Source organism: Pleurodeles waltl, chromosome 5, assembly GCF_031143425.1.
Source record: "Pleurodeles waltl isolate 20211129_DDA chromosome 5, aPleWal1.hap1.20221129, whole genome shotgun sequence".
Taxonomy (NCBI): Eukaryota; Metazoa; Chordata; class Amphibia; order Caudata; family Salamandridae; genus Pleurodeles; species Pleurodeles waltl.
The window spans coordinates 1693396650-1693411434 of NC_090444.1; the positions used below are offsets into that span (position 1 = coordinate 1693396650).

Below are 14785 nucleotides of genomic sequence, written 5' to 3' on the forward strand. Positions count from 1 at the left end.
TGGATTAAATTATTTGTGTAGCACAAAAGAAGGTCTTGTAATCCTGGGTAGATGCATATCCCATGTGTGCCTCAGCTCTATCATGCCAGTGGATTTCATAACTCACGCACTTGTCTATGTAAGTAAGACTCAATGAGCAAGTTACTTACCTTTGGTAACAATTTATCTGGTAGAGACATAGTCTAGGTGCAGATTCTTTACCTTAGAATTTCCCCCAGGCGTCAGACTGGATCCGAAGACTATTCGAGCAGTACCCCTGCGCCCCGTTAGGTGGCATCGGTCGACTACGCGTCCATCACTGGCGTCGTGGTTGCTGTGATGACTTTCGGGTCGAATAAAAGCACCCCTTCGGCAACGTCCGTTTCTTTTCATGACTTTCCACGGCAAAGCGCAGAGCCATGATGAACAGTGACGTGGTGCACCACAGCTAAGGCCCTGAAAGGGGAATCCCAGTCCCTAGAAATGAGTTTGCAAGAAGGGAGTATGGGGGGTGGAGGACGGAGGGGTCAGTAAGCCACCTGCAACTAGAATATGTCACTAGTAGATAAATCGTTACCGAAGGTAAGTAACTTGCTCATCTGAAAGAGACTTCTAGTTGAAGATTCCTTACCTTAGGATAGATACCCAAGCAATACCATCCTCGGAGGATGGCTGCGAACCAAAATCATACTAAATAGTCCTGCAGGACTAAATGACCAAAGTAGCCGTCTCTGCAGACCTGACTGCCCAGGTACTAATGTTTAGTAAACGTGTGCAAGGACGACCACGTTGCTGCCTGACATATGTCCAGGACAGGAATTCTGGGTGCTAACGCTGTGGTAGCAGCAGTTGCTCAGGTTGAGTGAGCATGCAAACCCTCTGGAGGTTGCTTCTTTGACAAAGCGTAGCACATTTTGATGCAGAGAAGCACCCATCATGAGATGGTACGCTTCTGCACTGCCTTCCCTTTCTTCGCACCCACATACCCAAAAAAGAGTTTATCATTCACCCGGAAATCATTAGTACGATTAAGATAGAACCCCAACAGTCTTTTTGGATCCCAGCGGTGGAGTCTCTTCCTGAGAAGGAGTTGTGAGGTGCGTAAAAAGTAGGAAAAGTGATGGACTGGCCCATGTGAAAAGGTGCGACAACCTTGGAAAGGAAGGAGGCCCTCGTGCGTAGCACTGCTTTGTCAGGATGTACAAGCAAAAATGGAGGCTTCGAAAAAAGAGCCTGAAGCTCACTCACTCTACGAGCAGAGATGATAGCCACCAGAAAGACAATCTTGAGGGTATTGAGCGACAGAGGACAATTGTGTAGAGTCTCAAATGGAGAACACATTAGGTAAGAGAGGACAAGACTGAGGTCCCAACTGAGGCATAATAAATGGAGGGGGAGGATATAGATGAGTAAGACCTCCCCACAATTGGGGTTTTGGAAAAGAGAAGGTTGATCTGGTGTAGGAAGCTGGCTCTGTATATACTATCTCAAAATGAGATAGTGTATACAGAGTCCAGGGGTTCCCCAGAGGTTTAAAAGAGGCTTAAGTAGATAATACTAGTGCTGTATTCTGTGGTAGTGTGGTCGAGCAGATAGGCTTATAAGAAGGAAGTGCAAAGCCTTTGCTGTACACAGACAATAGAAGAAGCTGACACTCAATGACTTAACTCCAGACAAATCGTTTTATATAGCAAAAATATATTTTGTTAATTTATTTCTAGAACCACAAGATTTAAGTTTCAGGTAAGTACATAGATTAATAAGTATTTCACATATGTATCAATACCACTTAGATTGGAATTGGTAAGTGTGGGAAGCTGGCCTGCTGTGAGGGAGGTACTTAAGGTACTTACACCTTATACCAGGTCCAAGTATCCCCTCTTGGTGGAGTGTGCACAGTATCTAGGAGCCATGCTCTCTACAGGTAGCTGTGGATGAGCAGCCAAGGCTTGTCTAGGAGACATGAAAAGCTCATGCAGAATCAGTGTAGTCACACAGCACTTACCCACATGAAAGAAAACACTCAGATGTACAAAAATAAAAGTACTTTATTTTTGGAACAATACCACAAATTACTAGAAGCGCAAACCTCCAATATTAGGTAAGTAATACACCAAATATATACACTAGGAATCAGAAATAGGCAAAGTAAAGGTTAGAGAACAGTGCAAATATCAATAACCATTAGTGACTCATGGGGTAGTACAAACCATATACTAAAATAAATGCAATGCGAACACAGGACCCACACCTAGGTAAGTGGACTGTGTAGAGGGGTGCTGGGAGTACTAGAAAACCACTGAGGTAAGTAACGCAGTACCCCCCAGCGACCAGGAAAGCAGGAGTAAAGAGAGACTAGAAGTTAGGGACGTTAGGCACACCCTACACCACTTTAAGATGTCTTCAGGACCTAGCACCTCTCAGACCATGGGATCTCAATATGAGGATCTTACCTTAGGATGAAGACTCTAACCCCACAGTGTTAGAAAGAGAGGATCTGGACACTGAGGAGGGTCACGAGGGTCCCTAAGAGGATTACAGGGTCCCTAGTAAACCCCCTATTGTAGCTAGGAGCACTACAGGCAGTGCCAAAGGTGGCCATGTCAGTAGGACCCCCTTTGTAGCCAGAGGGCTAGTCCAGAGGGTTCGTAAGACTAGGGACAGATACTCATCTTGCCACACTCATGTAAACTCAGTTTCTGAGGGGACATGCTGCTCAACTCCAGCAGAAGATTCTCTAGATAGGAAGCATAGGAAACTGAGGCTGGAGGAAGCGAAGCTGAGGCTGGAACGGCAACAGCTAGCCGTAGATAGGGAGGCCTTTGCAGTAGAGAGAGAGGCAAGGATTAGGGTTAGTACCCCATGGTGGCAGCAGCTTTGGTTTCAGAGAACCTAGGGTCAGGGAGGACTCTTGATTCAAGAAAACTCAAAGTTGTCCCCACCTACAAGGTGGGAGATGATATTCACAAGTGGTACTCTGCTCTGGAAAGGGCCTGCAAAGTTCCGAGGGTCCCCCAGAGATAGTGGGCTGCTATCCTTTGGCTCTCCTTCTCTAACCAAGGGTAGAGATTGGCTTCTTACCGTCAGAGAGGAGGATGCTGACAATTACATAGTGTTAAAGTTTGCTCTTCTGGATGGGTTTGGTCTTACCAGAATCAAGTTCAGGGAGACAGGAAAGAGTCCTCTCAGGATTGTGTTGATTTTGTGGACTGCTCTGTGAAAGCTTTGGAAGGCTGGTTACATGGTAGCAAGGTCTGACCTCTCCCCAAGAATTGGGAAACAAGGCAGTCAAATCAGTCAGAACAAGGGTGAGCAGAAAAGCTCACACAGGGGGTTACAAAGACAAGAAAAGGGAAGCAGGTAAGTCTCAGGACAAGGGTGGGGACAAAAACAAATCCAAAGAGTCTTCGCCAGGCCCACAAAATTCCTCTGGGGGGGGGAGGGGGGTCCAAATCCTCTTCCTATAAAGAGAAGCCTTGGTGCTATGTCTCTAGGAACAAGGGCCATAGGTCAGGAGACAGCTCCTGAACTAAGAAAAGAACCAAGCCACCCATCACTACAACCTCTACCTCTACCACTAGAATCCCTAGTAACAGCAGTAGTGGTGGGTCAGGTAGCAATAGCCATTTCAAGGGTGCAGCTGGGTTCACTTTAGGAAGTGTGGTTGGGGCTGGCTTAGTTAGAGAAACTAGTGAGGCTGCTTTAGTCTCAGATGGGGGCATTGATTTTGCCACCCCTGATGACTGTTCCCTTAAAATGGATAAGTACAGGCAGCTATCTTTAATAAATGGTGTTCAGGCAGAGGCCTAAAGGAACGCAGGTGCCAGTGTCACTATGGTGACTGAAAAAACGGTGTCCCCTGAGCAACACCTATTTGGTCATCAGTATCAAGTGACTGACACCCACAACAACACTGTGTGCCACCTCATGGCAGTTGTTGATTTCAGCTGGTGGAGTTACTGGCCCAAAGACAGTTGTAGTGTCCACCGACTTACCTGTAGAGTGTCTCTAGGGAAATGACTTGGAGATTTCAGCGTTTGCTGAAGTGAAGTTGGAGGCCCATGCAGCAATGCTGGGCATCCCGGGCCTATTTCTGCCTTGACCATTGCACAGGCCAAAAAGCAGAAAGATAAAGGAATCTTGGAGCCTGGAACAATGGCCCAAGAGGCTACCAAAGCCAAGGGTAGAAAAGGCAAAAAGTTGACCCTTACCCCACCATCTAGTGAGGATTCCCCCTTTGAGGAGGAAAATGCACTCCCTTGGTAGAACTTCCACCTGAAGAGTTGAAAGCTGACACAGCTGAACTCTTAGGTACAGGGGGGCCTGCCAGGGAGGAATTAATTATGGCACAGAAAAACTGTCCCACACTGGAAGGGTTGAGACAGGAAGCGGGCCTTCAGGAAGCAGGTGATGTCGGTGGCACCCACAAGGTGTACTGGGAAGATAGCCTCTCATACTCAGAGCCAAGGGAACCCAACCCTGGTGCCACCAGGACATTGGTAGTACCTCTGCAGTATAGAGAATTTTTGTTGACCCTTGCCCATGACATACCCCTGGCATGTCAACTGGGGCAAAGCAAGACTTGGGACTGACTTGTCCCACACTCTCACTGGCCCCATATGTCTGAAGATACAAAGGAGTTTTGTCACTCCTGTGTCACCGCAAAAGCCAGTGGCATGACAGGTGGCACCCCAAAGGCCCCTCTAATTCCACTACCAGTTGTTGGGGCTCCCCTTGAGAGGGTTGGGGTGGATATTCTTGGTCCCCCTAGACCCATCCACTGCCTCTGGAAACAGATTTATACTGGTTGTGGTGGACCATGCCACCAGGTATCCAGAGTCTACACCTCTAAGGAACACTACAGCTCCTGCCGTGGCAAAAGCCCTCTTAGGAATCTTCTCCAGAGTGGGTTTCCCAAAAAAGGCAGTATCAGACAGAGGTAAAACTTTGTGTCTGCATACCTTAAGGCCACGTGGAAGGAATGTGGTTTAACTTACAAATTCACCACCTCTTACCACCCCCAAACCAATGGTTTGGTTGAGAGATTTAATAAAACTCAAATGCATGATCATGGGATTCTGAAAACCTCAGGAGGAAATGGAATGTCCTACTGCCATGCCTCCTGTTGCCTACAGGGAGGTTCCTAAGAAGGGAGTGGCCTACAGCCCCTTTAAACTTCTGTTTGGACACCCTGTTAGGGGCCAACTTGTAACGGAGGGCTTGGAGCAACCTCTCAAGCCCCCTAAACAAGACATTGTGGATTATGTACTTGGCCTCAGTTCTAGGATGGCTGAGGATATGAAAAAGGTCCCTAAAACCTTCAGGCCAGCAAAGAACTGCAGAAGTAGTGGCATAACCAGAAGGCTGTCCTAACTGTATACCAGCCAGGGCAGAAAGAGTGGGCCCTGGAGCCTGTGGCTCCCAGGGCACTCAAAGACAAGTGGCGCGGTCCCCATACTATAATGGAGAAGAAGGGTGAGGTCACCTATATGGTGGACCTTGGCACTCCGAGAAGCCCTCTCAGAGTGCCGCGTGTGAACCGCCTTAAGCCCTACTATGACAGGACTGACATGACCCTGCTAATGGCTACTGATGAGGGACAGGAAGAAGAGAGTGACCCTCTCCCTGATCTCTTCGCCACCACTGCAGCTGATGGCTCAGTGGATGGAGTTATCCTAGCAGACTGCCTTTCTGAGTCTCATAAAGAGGACTGCAGGAACATCCTAAGCAAGTTCTCTGAACTGTTTTCTCGGACACCAGGTCAGACACCAATGTTGTGAACACACCACTGACACAGGGGGGCAGTTTGCCTGTTAAAAGTCAAATTTACAGGCAACCTGATCATGTTAGGGACTGCATCAAAGCAGAAGTGCAAAATATGCTAGACCTAGATTGAGCACTCTGACAGCCTCTGGGCTAGGCCAGTGGTGCTAGTCCCAAAACCTCACTCCCAAAATGGGAAAAGGGGGATGAGGTTCTGTGTTGATTACAGAGGGCTAAACACAGTCACAAAGACTTACACTCACCCTATTCCTAGGGCAGATGATCTCATAGATAAGCTGGCATCTGCCAAGTATGTAAGCACCTTTGACTTGACTACAGGACCTTTGACTTGACTACAAGATATTGGCAGATAAAACTGTCAGAGGATGCAAAACCAAAAACTGAATTTTCAACCACTGAAGCGCATTTCTCAATTTACTGTTATGCCCTTTGGTTTGCAAAATGCACCTGCCACTTCTCAGAGGCTGGTGAATACAGACTTCCAACATTTGGAAGCCTATACTGCAGCCTATCTCGATGACATAGCTGTCTTTAGCTCCACCTGGGAAGACCTACCTGGTCCACCTTTTGGAGGCTCTGCAAAAGGAAGGAGTCACTATCAAGGCATCTTACTCCCGGATAGGGCGAGGGAAGGTTGTATATCTGGACCACCTGGTAGGTGGAGAACAGATTGAACCACTACAGGGGAAGATCCAGACTATTTTAGACTCAACTCCCCCTACTACCCAAACCCAGGTGAGAGCCTTCCTAGGCCTCACTGGATACTACAGGAGGTTCATCAAGAATTATGGCTCCATTGTAGCCCCTCTTAATGACCTCACATCTAAAAGGATGCCAAAAAAGGTTTTATGGACAGCTTTCTGTCAACAAGCTTTTGAGGACCTCAAACAGGCCATGTGCTCAGCACCAGTGTTAAAAAGCCCTGACTACTCCAAGAAATTCATAGTCTAGACTGAGGCTTCTGAGGTGGGGGTTGGGGCAGTTCTTTCTCAGCTCAACACTGAGGGCCAGGATCAAGCAGTTACTTTTATAAGCACGAGACGGACCCCTGGCGAGAGGTGCCGGTCAGCTATAGAAAAGGAGGCTTTTGCTGTGGTCTGGGCCTTGAAGAAGCTGAGGCCATACCTGGCACTCACCTCATTGTTCAAACAGACGACAAGCTCCTTCTATGGTTCAAACAGATGAAGAGAGAAAACTCCAAATTGTTGAGGTGGCCCATATCCCTACAGGGAGCACAGACCTGGGAGTAACCACAACAATGAGGATGGACTCTCCAGATATTTCCACTTAGACAATGGAAACTCATCTGGGCTGGTACTGACCTATGTCCAGCTACATAATGGTAACTCCAAACCTGGGCATGTTTGGTATCAAACATGTCGGAATCATTTGTCAACTGTTGCAAGCATTGAAAGTATGATTTATTGCACTCTGGGGCTCCTTAGAGGAGCCCCAGTATTGCTACCACCAGTCTTACAAGGTTTTCTGGGCAACCCAGCTGCTGTCACCCCTCAGACAGGTTTCTGCCCTCCTGCTGCTTGATCTGATCAAGCCCAGGAAGTCAGAACAAAGGATTTCCTTTTGGAGAGGGAGGTAACACTGGGGACCTCCCAGTACCTGCTCTGGCGTGAAACTGAACAATGACCAGGACAATGGACAATGTCCATCATCACCCCAGGTGTGGTGCGAACAGCTCCTCCAGAGGGTACCTGGGTTCTGTCATCTTGTTTCCAAGGTTGGCTGGGAACTCTGGGAGCATCTGAGTGGCCAGGCCAAGCAGGTGATGTCAGAGCCCCGTCCTGATAGGTGCCTACCTGTTTAGGTGACCAATCCCCTTTCAGGGCTATTTAGGGTTTCTCGCTTGGGTGGATTCTCAGATTTGGCTTGCAAGACTCCAGCAGGATTCCAGCAGCAACCTCCACTTCTGGCCACTGGAACTGCGACAGGACCCTCCAGGAACTGACAACTCTGCAATCAACGAAGAAGACTCTTCTGCAACTGTTTTTCCATGGCTGCTTCCAGCTTTGCAACATTTCCCAGGTCGTGCATCCTCAGAAGACAGCAACTCTTCAGCCTGCGCAAGAAGAAGGAATCTCCCTTGGAGTGAAGGAGTCATTCCCCTGCAACCATTGGCAACTACAGTAAGCGAAGACCGGCTGCGTGTATCTCCCCTCATCTTGAGCTGCATGGATCCCGCATCGCGGGTGGTGATCCGGAGTAGTCCTCTTGGTCCTCCCTTCAGCTGTCCAACTTTGGTAGAGGTTAGCCTTTGCTTTCCCATGCCGGACAGTACCCCCAGGAGACGTGTAGCTCCAGCCCCCAGCACTCCTTCCTGCAAAGCACAGCTTCCTGCATGGTTCTCCAGTGGCTTGTAGTGCTGCGTGGGCCTTTTCTGCTACTCCTGTGTCCCCGTCTTGTGGGACTCCTGCGGGTGCTGCCTCTGTTTCTGTGGACTCTGCGACACTGCGGGTCTGCTATGACCCCCCCTCCTGGGTCGAGTCCTCCTGGGTCTTGCTGGTCCCTGGCAGCACCACTTTTCCACTAACCATAAGTTTGCCTTTGCCAAGGCTTGTTGGTGGAATTCCTGCACCAACACCTGTCTGCAATCTTCACTCCAGCGTGGGACATCATCTGCATCCATCAGAACTCCTCCCCGGTTCCAGGGCTGCAGCGCTGACCTGTTCTTCATCAGCGTTGACCAACTCCTGCAAGTACAGCTGGGTGGGTAGTAGCTCCTACTCCCCCTGGACTCCATTGTGGCTCTTGGACTTATTCTCCCATCTCCACAGGTCTTCTTTCTTCAAGAATCTGCAGCTGGTTTTCTTGGAGCCTTGTCTGGGTGTCTTCTTTTTCTTCTTTTCCTCCTTCTGGGTGGTTTGGAGAAAATCCAGTTTTATTCCTGCTTTCCTGGTCGCGGGGGGGTACTGTGTTACTTACCTCTGTGGTTTTCTAGTACTCCAAGCTCCCTTCTACACATTCCACTTACCTAGGTGGGGGTCCTGTCCTCGCATTTCATGTTTTTTAGTATATGGTTTGTGCTCCACCTATGGACACTATTGGTTATTTCTATTTGCACGATTTTCTACCTTTTCTATGCCTATTTCTGATTGTTAGTATATATATATTTAGTGTATTACTTACCTCCTACTGGAGGATTGCCCTTCTAGTATTTTGTGGTGCTTTGTCCCAAAGATAAAGTACCTTTATTTTGGTACACCTGAGTGTTTTCTTTCATGTGTGCAAATGCTGTGTGACTGCAGTGGGACTGCATGAGCTTTGCATGTCTTCTAGATAAGCCTTGGCTGCTCATCCATAGCTACCTCTAGAGAGCTTGGCTTCTATACACTGCCTACACTTCACTAAGTGTACCGATCAAACACCAGGCCAGCATCCTACAATCAAACACTGGTATCAGTGTGAGTTTATTTTGCTGGGACGTTTGATACCAAACTTCCCAGTATTCAGTGAAGCCATTATGGAGCTGTGGAGTTCGTGATTACCAACTCCCAGACCATATACCAAGTATGGCTACACTGCACTTACAATGTCTAAGAATGGAGTTAGACATTGTAGGGGCATATTGCTCAAGCATCTATGCCCTCACCTGTGGTATAGTGCACCTGCCTTGGGGCTGTAAGGCCTGCTAAAGGGGTGACTTACTATGCCACAGGCAGTGGTTTGTGGGCATGGCTGCTAGAGAATATCCTCTCGAAGGGGAAGTCTGATCAGAGAATCTGTGGCCAAGCTCAACAGATCTGGATGCCATACTCCACGTGCCCAGTCTGGAGCCACAAGAATGACTTGGGCCCGGTCGTTCTCGATCTCCTTTAGAACTCATGGAAAAAGTGGTATGGGTCGAAAGGTGTACAGGAGGCCTGAGCTCCACTCGAGACAAAGTCACAGAGCGAGAGCCGTCTTGGAAACGCCAATGCGAAACTGCTGATATTGCACGTTCTCTGCGGAGGAGAACAGATCTAACCAAGGCTCTCCCCACTGCTGAATGAGGCCTTGCACCAGCTTCGGATGGAGATGCAATGCGTGATCGACTATGCATTGACGGCTGAGTTTGTTTGCTCTGGCGTTCAGAGAGCCCATCGGATGTTGAACCATCAGAGAAATGCCCTGATGTGTCAGCCATGTCCAGAGGCGCAGCACCTCTTGACAAAGGATCCAGGACCCCTACACGGCCCTGTTTGTTGCAGTACCACATGGCGGTGGTGTCGTCTGAACACCGGCACCACTTTCCGTTTGACAGAGGGAAGCAATGCCATCTACTCAGGAACCACAGCCAAACTCCAGAAAAGACTGCAATGCATCCAGAACGCCTCTGCACGCCTCATCCTGGACATCCTCCGCCACTGCCACATCACAGCCCACCTGAGAGACCTACATTGGCTCCCCATCAACAAGAGAATCACCTTCAAACTCCTCACCCACACTCACAAGGCACTGCACAACACCGGACTAGAATACCTCAACAACCACCGGCGTCAGATCGTTCTCGCACCTCGCCGCCAAGACGTGGAACACTCTTCTCACCCACCTGCATCAGACCAAGGACCTCCTTACCTTCAGGTGACATCTCAAGACATGGCTGTTCGAGCAGTAGCAGCCCCACCACACCCCCTCAGCATCCTGAGACCCTCACGGGTGAGTAGTGCGCTTTACAAATTCCCTGACTGATTGAAGGAATGCTTTCAAGGCAAGTCTGATTGCCTGGAGCTCCAGCAGACTGATGTTAAGTCCGGACTCTGCTGGAGATCACAGTCCTCTGATCTCTGCCTCTCCCACGTGGCCACCCATCCCCGAAGTGACGCATCTGTCACTATTGTAAAATCTGGTTGAGGAAGGGAGAGGGATCTTCCTTTGAACCAATCCTGATTGTTGGAGAGATTCCCCTGATGCTGCGACCACTGGAACTTCAGGTCCCATGGCAGAGCCTGCATATGCCATCTGGCATGTGTCAGTAGCAGGATGCAGGAGGCCATGAGGCCCAGCAGCCTCAGAGTCATTGTCACTGAAATCCAGGATAGAGGCTGAAACATCAGAATCATAGCATGAATATCCCAGACTCGCTGATCAGGAGGATAGGCCCGAACCTGCGCTGTGTCCAGAACAGCTCCGATGAAACGGAGCGTCTGAGAGGGGGTTCTGTGGCATATCTGCCTTTAACAGCCAGCCGCAGAGGTAGGGGAAGACTGAAATCCCCCAGCTGCGCAGATGAGCTGCAACCACCGTCATCACTTTCGTGAACACCCGACGGGCGCTGGTAAGGCTGAAGGGGAGCATGGTAAGCAAAGTGCTCGTGACTTACCACGAATCGTGGGTAACGCCTGTGGACAAGCAAAACAGGAATAGGAAAATAAGCATCTTGCAAATCCAACGCCACCTCTAGTCTCCTGGGTCCAAGGCAGAAAGGACTTGAGCCAAGGTGAGCATTTTGAACTTCTCCTTCCTGAGGAAGAGATTGAGGGTCCTGAGGTCGAGGATAGGACGTAAGTCCTTGTCTTTTTTCAGCACCAGAAAGTAGCAGGAGTAACAACCACAGCCTCCTTTTGGCCTAGGAACCCTTCTCTATGGTCCCCTTGGCCAAGAGAGCCACAATCTCCTAACGGAGAAGTGCCAAGTAATCCTCCGTCATATGGGCAAAAGATCGTGGCATGGCCGGAGGGTAAGTCTTGAAGGGAAGTGAGCTGCCCCTTCGGACGATCGGCAAAACCCACCTGTTCGTCGAGATAGATTCCCAGTGGGGCAGGTGATGGCATATCTTGCTGTCAACTGGGCAGAGGTGGGGGGGGACAGACTAGGAGAGATTGGAGGCTGCGGCAGGGGTGGACTGGAAAGACCTCTGGTTCCCTATCCCACAAGCTTGTGGGATTACGCATCCCCAGCCATGCAGAGGCTGAACGGCATGTACGGCACAGTGGCTCAGGAAGAGAGGCAGCAGGGAGCCCCTCCTGTGGCCACAAAAGGGGCGAAAGGAGGATTGTTGTGGACGAGGGGCAGTGGGAAGTCCAACGGACCAAGCCATAGCTCGGAAGTCCTTAAATCTCTCCAGCGCCGAGTCCACCTTACCTCCGAAGAGATGAGTCATCAAAGGGCATGCCCATGAGGGTCTGCTGGACATCTCCCAAAAAAACAGAAGTTCTCAACCAGGCGTGGTGTCATAATGCCACTGTTGATGCATCCGATCTACCTAGAGTCAGTCATGTCCAGCCCACATCAAATGGTGAACTTGGCCGCATCTCTCACATTGGCAACAGCATGTGCCTCCTCCAGGATCTGCTGCTGAACTTGCGCAGCCGTGTCGCACAAGGAGTGGGTATAACGTCCAAAAGGCATGCGGTGTTCACTGACTGCAATGCCAGACTGGAGGAAGAAAACATTCTTCCCAAGATGGTCCATTCTGTAGGATTCCCAATCCGAGGGAGCAGAAGGGAATGCACCAGATGGCAAAGATGCATGAATGACCAAGCTCTCAAGCATGGAGTGTTAGGTTAGGAATTTAGGGTCACTCGGAGTGGACTGATGGAAGCGATCGATTGCCCTATTAACGGGAGCCCCTGTGCTGGGTTTGGACCAGGTATCCAGAAGGACATCGGTGAGGGCTTCACTGAATGGAAGGAGAGGCTCTGAAGCAGACGCCCCAGGCTGAAGCACTTCCTTCAGGAGATTAGTCCTGACCACAACAGTAGCCAGTTCAAGGCCAAGGACCTCGGCTGCCCTACTGACCACCATGGAGTAAGAAGCTCCTTCTGCCGTAGCCACAGTAGGAGTCGACAGCATGCCAGTGACTGGGGAGGTATCAAGACCACTGGCCTCGCCCAATTCCCGAGCCCAGTTCATGTTTGGGTCTTCTTGCTGATATTCATAAGGGTCCAGCGACCCCTCCAAACCTTCCTCGCATTCATATCCGTAGAGAAAAGGGTCTAAATCCAACCTGGGGCAGCTAGTCCCCATTGAAATTGGAGTGGGCTGATGCCGGTCCAGCTCTGAGTCGGTCAAGGATCGGGTCGATGTCGATTGTGGGCCCAACTGATGTCGGGAGCATCAACAACTTTGCAGGGGCTGGGGAAGGTCCCAGTGGTGCGACCGGCACCGGTGTGGATCAGGAGGGACCCTTGATGGCCGAAGCGGAAAACGAAGAACCTCCATCTGACTCCCCAAGCTCTGAAGGTGCCACGGGAGGGCGGGGGCTGGGGAGGGGCGGTACTGCCCAAAATTGAGATGCATGGCCTCATAAAATTCTTTGAGTTTGGCAGAGGTCGATCCGGCTCCCGGAAAGTCGAGGCGGCACGAAGCAGACTGTAGGAAGTTGGCTCTGTATAAACTATCTCAAAGTAAGAGATAGAGTGCACAGAGTCAGGGGTTCCCCTTAGAGGTAAGATAGTGGCAACATTAGATAATTCTAATGCTCTATTTTGGGATAGTGTGGTTGAGCAGTAGGCCTATAAGAGGGTAGTGTTAAGCACTTGTACATACACAGGCAATAAATGAGGAACACACACTCAAAGACTTTACTCCAGGCCAATAGTTTTTGTATAGAAAAATATATTTTCTTCATTTATTTTTAGAATCACAAGTTCAACATTTGAAGTAAATACATAAAATGCAAGGTACTCCACACAGGTGTTACCACACCAGCAGCTCAGGGCCGGTCAGGTGCAGAGGTCAAAGCGGTGCCCAAAACACAGGCACCTATGGAGAACAGGGGTGCTCCGGTTCCAGTCTGCCAGCAGGTAAGTACCTGCGTCCTCTATGGCAGACCACAGGGGTTTTGTAGAGCACTGGGAGGGGGAGGGGGGACACAAGTAGGCACACAAAACACACCCTCAGGGGCACAGGGGCGGCCGGGTGCAGGGTGCAAAGCAGGCGTCGGGTTTTGTATTGGTTTCAATAGAGGAACCAGGTGGTAACTAGCGGTGCAGGCAGGCACGGGGGCTTCTCGGGACAGCCACCACCTGGGCTAGGCAGAGGGTCGCATGGGGGTCACTTAGGCACTGAAGTTCGGTTCCTTCAGGTGCTGGGAGCTGCGGGTGCAGTGCTGGTTCCAGGCGTCGGGTCCCTTGTTACAGGCAGTCACAGTCAGGGGGGAGCCTCTCGATTCTCTCTGCAGGCGTCGCTGTGGGGGTTCAGGGGGGTCGCCTCTGGCTACTCACAGGCTCGCTGTCGCCGGGGAGTCCTCCCTGTGGTGTTGGTTCTCTGGATCTCGAGTCGGGGGAGTCGGGTGCAGAGCATGAAGTCTCACGCTTCCGGCAGGAAACGTGCAGTCTTTGAAAGTTGCTTCTTTGCTGCAAAGAAGTAGCTGGTTTTGAGCAGGGCCGCTGATCATGGGAGTTTTTGTCCTTTAGTCCAGGGCAGTCCTCTGAGGCTTCAGAGGTCGCTCGTCCCTGTCGGATGCGTAACTGGATGCAGGTTTTCAAAGTTGGAGACAGGCCGGTACGGCTGAGGCCAAAGCAGTTGTCGTCTTCCGTCTTCTCTGCAGGCTTGTAGGTCAGCAGCCCTTGTTTCTTCAGGTTGCAGGAATCTGATTTCCTGGGATCTGGGGTGCCCCTAAATACTAAATTTAGGGGTGTGTTTAGGTCTGAGAGGACAGTAGCCAATGGCTACTGTCTTGGAAGGTGGCTACACCCTCTTTGGCTCCTCCCTGTGGGGAGGGGGGCACATCCCTAATCCCATTGGGGGAATCCTCCAAACCTAAGATGGAGGATTTCTAAAGGCAGGGGTCACCTCACCTCAGCTCAGGACACCTTAGGGGCAGTCCTGACTGGTGGGTGACTCCTTGTTTTTCTCATTATCTCCTCCAGCCCTGCCACCAAAAATGGGGGCAGTGGCCGGAGGGGCGGGCACCTCCACTAGCTGGGATGCCCTGGGGTGCTGTAACAAAAGGGGTGAGCCTTTGCGGCTCACTGCCAGGTGTTACAGTTCCTGCAGAGGGAGGTGTGAAGCACCTCCACACAGTACAAGTTTTGTTCCTGGCCACAGAGTGACAAAGGCACTCTCCCCACGTGGCCAGCAACAT

The 14785-nt window shown here is 50.4% G+C and overlaps 1 protein-coding gene across 5 annotated transcripts in view; it reads right to left on the reverse strand.

Moving 5' to 3' along the window:
* The window catches only part of ATAD2B (ATPase family AAA domain containing 2B), a 546820-nt gene that overhangs the window by 306040 nt on the left and 225995 nt on the right, over positions 1-14785 (reverse strand). The window lies entirely within an intron of this gene.